This window comes from Phasianus colchicus, chromosome 12 (assembly GCF_987193195.1).
Source record: "Phasianus colchicus chromosome 12, bPhaCol1.hap1.1, whole genome shotgun sequence".
NCBI classification, from domain to species: Eukaryota; Metazoa; Chordata; class Aves; order Galliformes; family Phasianidae; genus Phasianus; species Phasianus colchicus.
The window spans coordinates 9,797,268-9,809,803 of record NC_143447.1 but is presented as its reverse complement, the minus strand read 5'-3'; the positions used below and the strand labels follow the sequence as shown (position 1 = coordinate 9,809,803).

At 36.6% G+C, this 12,536-nt stretch overlaps 1 protein-coding gene across 11 annotated transcripts in view; it reads right to left on the bottom strand.

Moving 5' to 3' along the window:
• SEMA6D (semaphorin 6D) overlaps window positions 1-12,536 on the bottom strand; it is a 610,984-nt gene that overhangs the window by 479,891 nt on the left and 118,557 nt on the right. For all 11 annotated transcript variants that reach the window (XM_090148882.1, XM_090148899.1, XM_090148897.1 and 8 more), the window contains exon 3: window positions 10,013-10,086. The gene's annotated coding sequence lies outside the window, so the exon portion shown is untranslated. The remainder of the gene's footprint in view (window positions 1-10,012; window positions 10,087-12,536) is intronic.

Sequence of the window (12,536 nt, the reverse complement as noted above, 5' to 3'; positions counted from 1 at the left end):
AAACATTAGATAATCACTTATGTGAAATAAAATATTGAATCGAGTTTTACATATTTATAGATAAATTCAGGCAATTTGGCTCTCTAGCAGTTTTTCTAAGATGATGTTTGCCATTGAATGTTGCATGTTCCAAAATGACGAAAAAAGAGTATTTTTCTTTACACAACTGAAAGGGTTTTTTTAATTATTATTCTTTGTAAAAGCCCACAAGAGCACACAAAAACTTCCAAACTTCACCTCACGTAGCAGACAAACTTACCACCCTCAGAAACTTGCAGCACTACACTCAGCTTGGTTTGTTTTTCTATAACTTCCATAAAACTCATCAATTAGTGTGATAAATGATAGACTGCCACTCCATAGGGGCTATACTTACTGTACTGTATCACAATTACACAAACACCTGTGCTTTAAATTTTGCTTTCCTATTGCGGGAAAAAATTTCCATTGAACTGAAAAATTAAGCTGACTTTAGGAGGAATTTGGTTTGTTTATACACATGCAGGACTGCTGACTGGGAAACAGCGGCTGAGAGAATACATCTAAACAGATGTTTTGTCTTAAACAAATGTTTAAAAACATGTTTAAAAAAATGTTTAAAAACAAACATGTTTTTAAAGTCATTAGGAGAGAAGACCTCACGCGAAAGAATTAAGAATGTGACCCTACTTACTGGAAATAAAAACAATGCAAAAATGTAACAAATTATATGAATCAGCCAAACTCTTTATTAAAAATGTTGAAGAACTGAAAGCAGACTTAACTTTGCCCATTTGCTGATAATGAAAATTACATAAAGAATGTTAGAATCAAGCCAAAACTTTTCAGCACTCAAGTGGTGCAGCAGACCGCTGCTATTTAATTATTTTAATTCATTAATGTACATATTTTTAAAATCACTGGAGCACAGGCAATTGGTGAATTTACTACCTAGACTGGTGAACTTAACCTTCCTTTACTCCTCACATCAGTGAGTGTTCTGGCAAGAAATAAATGAAAAGTAAGAAAAATAAATTAATGTCAGCAGGCAAAGTCTTAATTTTTACAATTTCCAGTGCTTATTAGCATGTTTAGAGGTCATATTTTGGCAATTTCTAGTCCTAATGAAACTCCAGATTCAATTCCTCTTTGTTAAATTCAGCTTATTAAACATAGAACACCCTTGATTTATGCATCCTCATCCATAATCATCACTGAAAAATGTGAATATTTTGTTGATGGCTGTCTATGCTGATGATCAAAAGAGACACTGAAAATGACATCTTATTCTCACTATCAGGCCAAAGTATATTAGCAAGAAATGGAAATAAATTGTTTTCACCACAATGAAGTTTGACAGGAAAAAACAGAGGGTAACAGAAGTACGTAGGCATTGATCTTATGAAATACCTCAACTACTGAATGAATTGTTTAATGCTAAAATCTTCATATTGAGGAAACAGCACTAAGATTAATAAAAGATTAAATAATTTATAAGATAAAACACCATACTGATATAAGATTAGAACGCCATGCTTGATTCAAGATCAAAATTGGATCTGCTCAACAGAGCAAGAGTTAGCAGAGGAATTCCTGTCTACTTCTGCAGCTTTTCATTTGAGAGTACATCTAAATATATCTGATGGAGTTTTCTGAGGGAAAGCAGAACTGCGTAACAATTAAATTAGCTGCTTTGGTAAAAGAGCAACACTTTCTCCTGACAAGTAAATCAAAGCCTGGCTAGCTGAAAGCATCTTCCTCAGCTTTATTCATAGGCACACCTTTCCATTTTAACAACTCAACCCTCATGCAAAAATAAACATGACTTTAAGAAAAAGAGCGTAGTCACAAATTTGGTGAAATATAACCTAATTTTATGTATTTATTTGATTCAACCAAAATTAAAAATTTGTTTTGCTTAATTTGGAGCCTCTTTAAATGTTCATTTCTTTCACTCCTGCCTTCCCCAAGCTTCTAATTTAGGTCAACATTTAATCCCTCCCCCCAGAACTGTAAATTTTGGAGTAAAAAAGTTCTAAAAGCATCCAATAGATTTTCCAAAATAAAGAAAGGCAAACTTTTTCACAAGAAAAATTACTCTCAAAACTCTCTTTTCAAGCCCTAGATGGAGATGCTTTATCCCCAGCCACCCTGGCATTCCCAACACAATCTGACTTTGTGAGTAGATGCTCTGTAGCATCACAGTAGAATGACCCTTTTGAACAGACTACCTGTGCATTCCAACAAATGTCTCCATGCTGCTTCACACCTTCAGACAGCCTACCAACACCCTGCTTCTGCAAACACTATGGCCCCAGCCAGAACTGTAATGCAAGTTGCCCATCCTTCACACTCCAGTTTCCTCCCTCTCTGCATTTGACTTTCGCCAGCCACTACCATCAATTAGCAGCCACCATGGTGATGAGCTAAAATGTTCCCTTGCTTGCACAGGCTTTGTTCTGTATATCTCCCCAAGCAGACAAGAAAACTGCCTGAAGCCACAGTCTTCATTCAGATGTACATACTGCATAGCAGAGTATGCTCCACTAAATGATGAGCTATTAAATGTGCATCATCATCATGCACTACTCCTCTGCTCACAGTTGCATTTTCTTTTTCCCTAGGGAGCACTCAGGAAACAATTTTGCCCCTAAAATCTAAGTACCAGGTCTTGAATTTGTAATTGGAGTAACAGTCAGATAAGGTGTGGGAATTCTCTGGGTGTGCGAAAGACCTGCACTCCCCATGGCATGGGACATGCCACCAAGCTGTTCAGGAGTTCAAGGAGTGTTTGAACAATGCTCTAAGATACAGGGTTTAAATTTTGCATGGCCCTGTGTGGAGCCAGGAACTGGATGATCCTTATGGGTATCTTCGAAGTTGGGATATTCTATGATTCTTGCCTAAAACATAGTAGCACCAAGAGAGAATTTTAGCTATTTATTTATTGGCCAGTTCTGCTAAGTTTATGCCTTCTTGGGGAGATACTTTGATTTTGCTTATCCAGTCCAATGGATGACTTAATGACCATTTCATTCATACTTCTCCCTTGTGAGCCACTAAGATCCAAGAATGCAGCCCTTGTCCTCCCTGTAACTCAAGATCCTAAAAGATTATGTCAGTGCATAGTGTCCTCTGAATGTAAAATAAAACACACTGCTGACAACAGCTAAGAAAAAGCAAGAAAAAGGCCCAAATTCAGAAGCTCTATAAAACCACACCCCTAAAATGCAGGTTTAGGAGTTGTTTATAAGAGTTCCAGTCTAGGCAGCCTCTTGCTCCATAGAAATATCCCTGTCTAGGCAGGCTAAATGCATAGGCAAAGCACTCTGAATATGAAAGATGCTAATTTTGAATTGCACTGATCATTATACTGTATTTCTGCATAGGATGTGCAGCATCTTCTTGAAAAGCAACTTAACAAGATCAACACAGTCATAAATTTCTGTGCAGTGGAACTCAGTTTTTTGTTGTTGTTGTTTTTTGTATTACATTAATTTACTTTTTAATTTGTTTTCCTTCTTATTTTCCTCTGCAGGCATAGATCACATTCTAGTCATTTTCTGTAAAAGTTTCATTATACTATGTTTAATAAGTCAGAGAATCTGGCCATTTTAGTAGCAATTATTTTTTAAATCTTAAGCATAACATAAAGGAGTACATGCATTCCCCAAATCATACATTACCTTGAAGAAATCAAAATGCAAAGCACTGATCTGCACTTGAATGCATTTTTCCTTCATGTCTCTCATTCTATCTCTGCTTTCTACACAATACAAAAGATAGGCAAAAATAAAAAAACAAAATAGGCACAACTGGATTCAAATAATCATTTGCCTGGTTACATACAAATATTCACACCTAGGTTCATGTGTGTTCTGCCTGGCTTCTGGTAGCTACTGTAACAAAACACAGCTCCCAACCTACAAAAAGGGTCCCAAACTATTCTAGCACTCAATTCCTATTCATTTAATAAAGTAAAATGCCACAATATTTCAGAGCATTCGAGTCAGATTGGTCATCTGACCAACACATATGGAAAATCATTCCAATGCACTGTAACAGTACAACTGCTCCCAGTGACACATGCAGTTATTTTGCGTAGGTCCAGGCAAGTAATGCTTAAATCCACTTTAAGCTTATATGATTAATTGGATTTGAAAAGACAAATAGAGGTACTATGTAGTTAATAATGTTTCTCCCTGAGAGCTGGAGCCCAGCTGCGTTTCTATCTAAGGAACACAGTGTTTCTCTTGTTCAAGACAAAAAGTTTTGAGAATCAAATCTTCTATTTTATATGCAGCAGACTGGGAAGCAAGTGACATCATGACTACCATAAGCAGCAAAAGTTGAGGGAACCTCTGTGTAACTTCTTTCCCAAGCATCTTCACCCCTCCCCAAAACACTGCTGCTTTGGACCTGTGTAAATCCCCTAGGCGAGCATTGAGCAGCCTACTATTGCAACATCTACTGAGACCTTGATAGAGTGAAATGCCACAACTGCAGTCAAGCCTGCACTTCTTAGTACTTTTCAAAGAAAAGATGGTCACTTCTTTTAAAAATCTCTAACACATTCAGCAATTCTGGCTTCCTGTATCAAGGCATGAGGGCCTCCACTTTCAAAGAACAATACATGAAAACCTGTAACATTTCACCCATTCACAGTCTTTCATCACCAGCAAGTACTGGTAGGTAAGAAAGAGATCACTCTAACTTGATCTTGAGTGAAGTAAAGTTGGTACCATGCTAACAAGAAGGTTTGCAAGGCCCCCTAGTTCTCTTAAAAACACATGAAACACTCCTAGCACTAAAAACATTTCAAAAAAGCTCTGCCAAGGAAGAAAACACATGGGAAATACACAGAACCTGAGCATTAAAAATGACTGAATGAGCATGGTATCTGAAAATATTCGTATTTCTCAAGGGAAGGGGAAGTTAACTGGCTAAAGGGCAAAACCCTCACAGCATTATTTAAAATATCAATCCTAGATTATATTTTTTATTTTTATTTTTACTTTCCTTTGCCCATGTGAAACAAAGTTTCTGATCTTTTCCAGCCTTTTAATATTCTTCCATCTATTCTAACAAAAAATTACATCTAAGCATTCAAGCTAAAGGCACTGTCTTCATCCAGACCTGCCTCTGTGGAGACACTGCTGACACCAGAAAGCCTTCAAAAATGCTGTAGGAGAGAGAGAATGTCAAGACTGTAATCCTCTCTGAGGTTAATGCCATGTAACCAACCTCTGTCTGTATATTGTTCATTTAAAGCACTTAACTGTGCTGTCCACAGAGTGTTTGCTATTCTATCTTACTTTATTGTTTCCTCGGTTCCTATTGTTTCAAGCTACATATGATCGCATGTACTATACTTCTTTGTTAACTTGGGGAAAACAAAACTTTCACGCTTCTCCCTTTTTTGGAAATGTCATGAGATGTTCATAAAAGATACCTGTGCTGCAGAAAGACAATGTCATTTCACAAACCTCCTTGTACCTTCATATACTGTTCCATCAACCTTATTTCTACCAGCTGTTGCCCTAGTGATTTTGCAGATGGCTATGTGGACAGATGGACTTTCATACTGTAAACATGCAATAAAGAAAAATTCTCAGTTTTGTCCTGCTTCAATTACCAGAATCTGCAGAGATGTCAAAGACATGCTATTCCCCACTTGACAATATGCTTTGATTGCTAATTAATGCAAACAGCTTGTTGTCTACAGTAATACACAATTACTTCTCAGTGACCAAATGGCTAACAACAATTTCAACAAGCAATTCAGGAGCCAAAAGCATTCCATAAATAAGACATTGACACTGAGCTTGTGTACTTTTATTTAAAGATGTAATATTAAAGCCATCTGGAAAACTGTTTATTTAACAAAATCCATCAACATGGTGCTTGCCACCTGTTAATTGGCAAGTAATCAGCAAAACAGGTAGCCAAAGGTGGGAGTGGATCCAGTACTGAGGGGTAGGAAAAAAGGAAGAGCCAATAACTGACTTATAATGCCTTCTTCTTTAGGCCACTCACTTCTGCTGCAAGCTCTGAAGGCCTAGCAGTGATGCCATTTAGTGAGAACATGGGTGGTTCTTCAGCATGAAAAACTGTAGCAATACAAAGAGGCATTCAAACAAGTTTGAATTGAGAGCTGCTCCACAAGGCAGCATCTGAGTGCTAATTAACTTTCTAGATTTCTTGCATTTGAGGCCAAACTTATTCTGAAATGGACTCCTTGTAGTAAACACAACTGAAAATATTTCTTCCAAGTGCAGAATACAAGTTCTGTGCTCACAGCCCTAATGGTGTTCATACAGAAAACTTTTTGCAGAACTAGGTTGTCATAAAAAAATCATCTAGCACAAAATAGAGCATGAACTGGATTTTACATTTGATAAAAACCTATTTAGGATTTAACATATACGGTACCTGTACAGAAAGTCTGCCTACGACAAGACAGATGAAAGAACCTGGACAGGATTTTAAATTACATTTCTAAGAAGGGTTTAAATCTTTAGAGAACACAGTAACTAACATCTTCTCTTGGCATTTCCATCATGACACTTTAGTGTCTAAGCTCTGGTAAGAAATCATATAAACTGCAAACAGTAAACAGGGCAACATTATGTATTTAGATTTGTCCCTCAATACCACACAGAACTACACAGAAAGCATTTCCTGCAAAGCAAGTCCTGTAGCTGCTTCAACAAACCTGCACTGGACTACCCTAGATTAGGGAATACACCTAGTCTTGAAATCTAGTACATTCTCTAGAGCCAATTGAGATACTCTGGTGCTACCACCGAACACCACAAGATAGATTAGGTGCAGTTATTTTTCTATAATAGCATCTGACTCCCATTTTAGGATAGATGATGGCATTATGGGATACTGCAAGGTGACCTTGACTCCCCTGATGTATGGCATTACAGAAGCAGCATAAGTGCAGAAGACAACTTGCATTTTCCTTCTGGAGTTAAACCAAAGCAGTGAAGTTTGAAGAGTCCCTATATGGGGACTCCAGGAATCTCCGCTCCACTTCATCTAGGCTTTGTACCTGAAGCTTCAGTCCAACATCCCAGCCATCCCAGAGTGGAGTGTATCACTTCAAGTAGCAAAGAGCACAGCTTACAACATTTTTAAGGCAACACTTTTCTTTAATATATAATTAAGATATATAATAACACATAATAAAGAAATACTGAGTTATTTTCCTGCTTCAAACTCCAATGAATATTTTCAATTGCAGATTATTTTTCCTGTAATACCTTGAAATAACGCTGGAATTCTTTAGACTCTAGTTCTGAACTCAGAATGAGAGAGCACACTGTTGAAAAACAAGTTATCAATTTGGGTATATTTACTTTGAATACTAATATCATACCAGAGGATGTTTAGAAGTTCAGAGTAGGCAGAAATACTGGAAACTTTTATCCTTTTCATAGATCATGTTATAGTTGCACGTTAACAGTAATTCTGATTAAAGACTGCCATTCCTCTTTAATTCTCCAATAAGTCTAAGATTCATATACACCTTCTGCAAGAAGACACATACCCTCTGCCTGGCATACATGCAGTGACACCACTGAGTTACAGGTACCCCTACTACACATGAGTGAACAAATTCAAGGTGGGATCAGAAAAAGCTGTTATATTGAAGAAGTGTGTATAGAATTAAAATTGTTATCTCACAGGATTTTTTAACATGTTGAAATTCAAAATATCTTGAAGACTTCCCAGTAATGAGACAGAAAACAGACACAAAAATAAGAACATGTTCCTTAACAGCAACACTAATGTTTGCTTCATATGCCCTTTCTCAGGCAAATGTAAAGAACTTTTCTTAATATTACCTATTAATTATTAATTAATAATTAATATTATTTCATATATCTTAGAAAAACATCTTCAATCACAATGTTAAGAACATACTTGTTTTTTTAGAGTCAAAATCCACTTAATACTGTTTGTACTGTAAAGTAGCTAAAGAAATCTCAACCTCCTTCCCTCCACCCCAAAAAAGCCCCAAAAAACAATTAAAATAAAGTGAAGCTAATTCACATGAGCCTCCAGGTTGGGGGAAAGGATAGCTTAGAACTACTAGGCACCACTAAACAGAATTTTCCAGTTCACCAGTCCCTGTTCTGAACTAAATAATTAAGGAATCCACTCTTCTTACAGTTGTCTGTCATACGTACAATTTTGTCACCTGTAGTGACATAAAATATCAGCAAGACATACAAGCACTAATCTGCAGGGCTCAGATATGCACATATATGTACTATGATGGCTGCTCCAAAAATAATATCTCCTATTTTATTTTGTTAGCATGCAAAGTCAGAAACGGATGTTAGTGGTATGGCTGCAGACAGTGAACCTTCCCACCAATATTACATTGCATGCTGTTGCTGTGCAACAGATGGCAGCAGAGCGGCAGTCTGACAAATTGGTGTCTGACATGGAAGTGTGGACGAAGCAAAGGGACTGAGTTGAATTCCTCTGTACAGAAAAGATGGCACCCACTGACTTTCATCACTGCTTGCTGAATGTTGACAGAGACCAAACAGTGGATATAAGCACAATGAGGTGGTGGGTGGTACATCTCAGCAGTGGTGACAGTGACATGAAAGACAAGCTATGTTCTGGATGGTCATGCACAGCTATTACACCACAAAATGAAGAGCATCTCTATCAGTTTATCCGTGCGAATTGGTTAACAGAGGTGACTAGGTTGAGAAATGGTGTTTTGTAGCTGAGACTCTGCCCTATTATGTAGTGCTATTGTGCTCTTTATATCTGCTGCAGTTTTCACAGAAATAAATAGGAGGCATTACTTTCAGAGTGACATATGTATACACAACAATCAGATGGTGCAACACTGTCCCACAAAGGAGACAATCTGCTTAATGCAATTGTATTCCTCCTTACCTTCTTTCCTCTTCAGCCAAAAACGCCTTCTCTGTTTCTTGTTAACAGCCCCAATGAGAGCATCATTTTTTACCTGTTACCAATGCCTTCATCTATACCTTCTGCTTCAAATACCACATTTCCAGTTACTTTATCAGTGGAGCTGAGTATTTTTCTAGTCTGCCCACCAGCTTTTTGTTAAAAGCATTATTCTCTCCCTTGCTATGTCTCATTTAAACATCCAAACTGACAGTCTATTAGATGCTCTGGTGGCAGCTTCTTAAGAGACTGAGGCCTTTTGTGTGTCAGCCCCCTGACATGCACAATCTACATGTAGCAGAAAAGTGACAGACACAAAGAACGTCTTCTAAAAATTAGAGAGCAAGGGAGAGATTTGCAAAGGGTAAAACTGTTCTGAAAACATGGATCTTCACTGGAAACAGGGTTTCTGGCTTCTCAAGGTAAAGTAGCTCTTTGGATTTTACACGCAATCAGATTTCAGACAATTCAAAGGACCATAGACCTACAGCTAGCGTGAAGGAGTTTTAACTGGAAATGTTCTTTTTGCTTCTGAAGGCATTAACACTGTGATGGCTGATCCCTGTAATTTCCTTGTGCTGCTAGTGCTGCATCAGCAGGTGGCAGAAAAGGAATCAGAAATGTCACTCAGATTATCAAAAACTGGAAGAGAAAGAAATCTTTGGATGCCATGACAAAGCCAGTGAACTGCATACAAAAATCCTTTTTGAAGTGTATGAAATTGATCTATTATTAGTTTGATAATGTGGAACTTTGGCAGCTCATGTTATCTACCAGAAACTGAGAAGAGATGCTCTAAAGAAGGAGCTTTTACTGTTATAATGATAGAAACTACAGTCAGAACAAGAATGGTGATGCCAACAACTCCTTAAGAGCTATTCTTGTCAATGGTAAGCATTTTTTGATCTTGCCTGAGTTAAGGTCATTGCTATTATGAACTTCTAAGATCATTCTACAATGACAGTTTATGCATTACCAAAAATTTGCCCTCCAGCCATTTCCTTTAATAAATATGATCACATAAATAAGTGAATTAAGAAACTCAGTTACACTTGCTCTTTATCAAACTCATATGTCTACTCACCTATACAAAGCTCAAATGGATGAAATTCATACAGTTTCTTTGCTGTAACAGGAGTCATAGAAGGCAGCACTTCCCTGTACAGGAAGAAAAGCACTAATTAAGATATTTTTAATAAATAAATATATATACATACATCTAAAAGGACTAGAAAAGCAGCCTCTCTCCCCTACTACATTCTATCCTCATAAACATTTTTCTATCAAAGGCATTTCTTTCATACTGCTGAAAGTTCATGCTGAGATTTCTTCTCGTCTAAGTTACTCTGCCTTATTCTTGGCCAGCTGGAAGGTTCATTCTGACAAACATCTTTCACTTATCTTGTTCACTGAATTTCAGTACAACTATTAATATTACCTGTCTCTTTGTTGAGATTCAGTTCCTTCTAGTTCTTATTTTTACATGGATCCTTACCAAACCCAAAATTAATTTCAAAATGATGATCTCCCATAGATTTGCTCTTTCTACAAATAATAAACATAAGTCTCACATAAACATAAAAGTGTAGATCATACTTTCTACGTGCATACATGTATATACGTGTGTGTGTATATATATATATATATATATATGCACATATAAGCTGAACTGCAGATATATATACACAGCTTAGCTTTTTCCAAAAGTGATTCAGTGATTGAAATCAACGTTATAGATATTCCAGTTTCTAATGCCTTAATGTTCCTGGTCCATCAATACATTATTTTTAATAAACATTCCTATATATTTATATAAAAGCTTTTGATATCAGCGATCACCAGCTTCTAAAATAAGTTGTTGCAGACCTTATCAGCCTACAGCCCTTCTTATGGCATTGCAAAATCACTGTTTCAGTATCCCATTCATTTTGCCAGGGTACTGAACTCCTTGCCATTTTGAGCCCTGTGTCCTCCCCCTCTTCAACCAAAGCACCAACTTTCCCCCAAACTGCTGGACTCTAATTTTTCCATAGATGCATCAAAGAGCACTAAGTGAAGTGAAACTCTACATTTAACTCTGCATGACTGGCAATTTGAAGGGATATTTTGCACTCAGAAAACACTCTGCATTCTCAACTACAAACCACAGTTGCATTATCCTAATAATTTTAATAGGGTCTCTAATTTCTTTCAGTGCAGACTTTTCCTTGAAATTCTTCTCTCTCTTAGGGCTTTTAATTGCTACTCGCATAATTTAATACTATTGCATACTGCTGAGTTGGAAATTTCTTGTTATTGTCATATAGACTGGGTGAAATTAACGAAAAATAATCTTCTGTGAGATAAAAATAATTGCATAATAAGTATTCAATAGATTACTTAAGGACTATCACTCAAACCCTTATGGTTCATTACCTTATTACAATTTCTTCTGTTTCTAAAAAGAAGAATCAATACTTTCATGAAACAATAATCAAGAAAGACTGCAAAATATTTTAAAAACAAACTGCTCTTTTTATCCACCTTTTCTTAAAATTAAATTATTGAAATAAATCTAATTGATCACTGAAACCATATCAGCTTCTCTTCTTTATGTCTTTAATCATGTATATAAAGGCTTTAGAAAGTTTAGACTGACTGCTTTGTTTAAAAGGAATTTAATCCCTTACTCTTGTATAGATTAAAAAAAAGCAGTAATTAAATTCCAATGAACTGTACATTTAATAAAAAAGTCAACAATATACATTCTTCAACTGAAAAGCCACTGTGTTAATGGCTTCAGCTATTACTCAGAATTCCTGTAGGCCCTCAGCAGACAATATAAAATTGGACAGTCTGAGTTTAAAGACTGCCAGTAGAATTGAATCATTCCAAAAAGCCTTAAATTATTTTCCAGACAGCTATACCACTGGAAAAAGGGCTAGAACTCTTTCCATAGCCATAAGCCAAGAACTGTATTATGCAACACCTTAGTCATCCCTAACGTGCATCATGCTGAGCCATTCATCCATATAACCCCACCTTCACCCTAAGTTTGATATACAACACAAAAGGAAAAGAGCTTTTCTCCTAACCAATTGCATCCTAAGGTGAAGTGGCTTACTTGCCATTAAAAGATACCATTTAACTATTACAGGTTCAGCAGCAGACATTTAAATAACTTACTGACAATCTTTTATTCCCTTAATTGACTATTTCATTGTAATGGCCAACAGCACTATGAAGGAATACACTCTGAGAGTCAGCTTGGGTTATTCAATATCCTTCGCTACTGAGGTGTTATTTCCATCTTTGCCAAATATATCTCTCACCAAATCCTCTTTTGAGTACGGAATTGTTCATTCATTCAGTGAGAGTAAATCAGTCTCATACATGACAGCCTTAGTACACATACACATCATTGTACAGTTAGAACTTCAAAATGCTTTTCAAGCCAATACATGCAACATGAGACAAAACATTCTCAGTACTGAAAAGAGGGAACAATGCAAGATCCCCAAACATTCACTAGTTTGTGCAGTAGTATCAATAAAACATCCTGATTATGCCAAGTTTACCCAGTTGTTTTTTGTACTCTACTGCAGTGACGAGTACCGTTACAAAGGCCT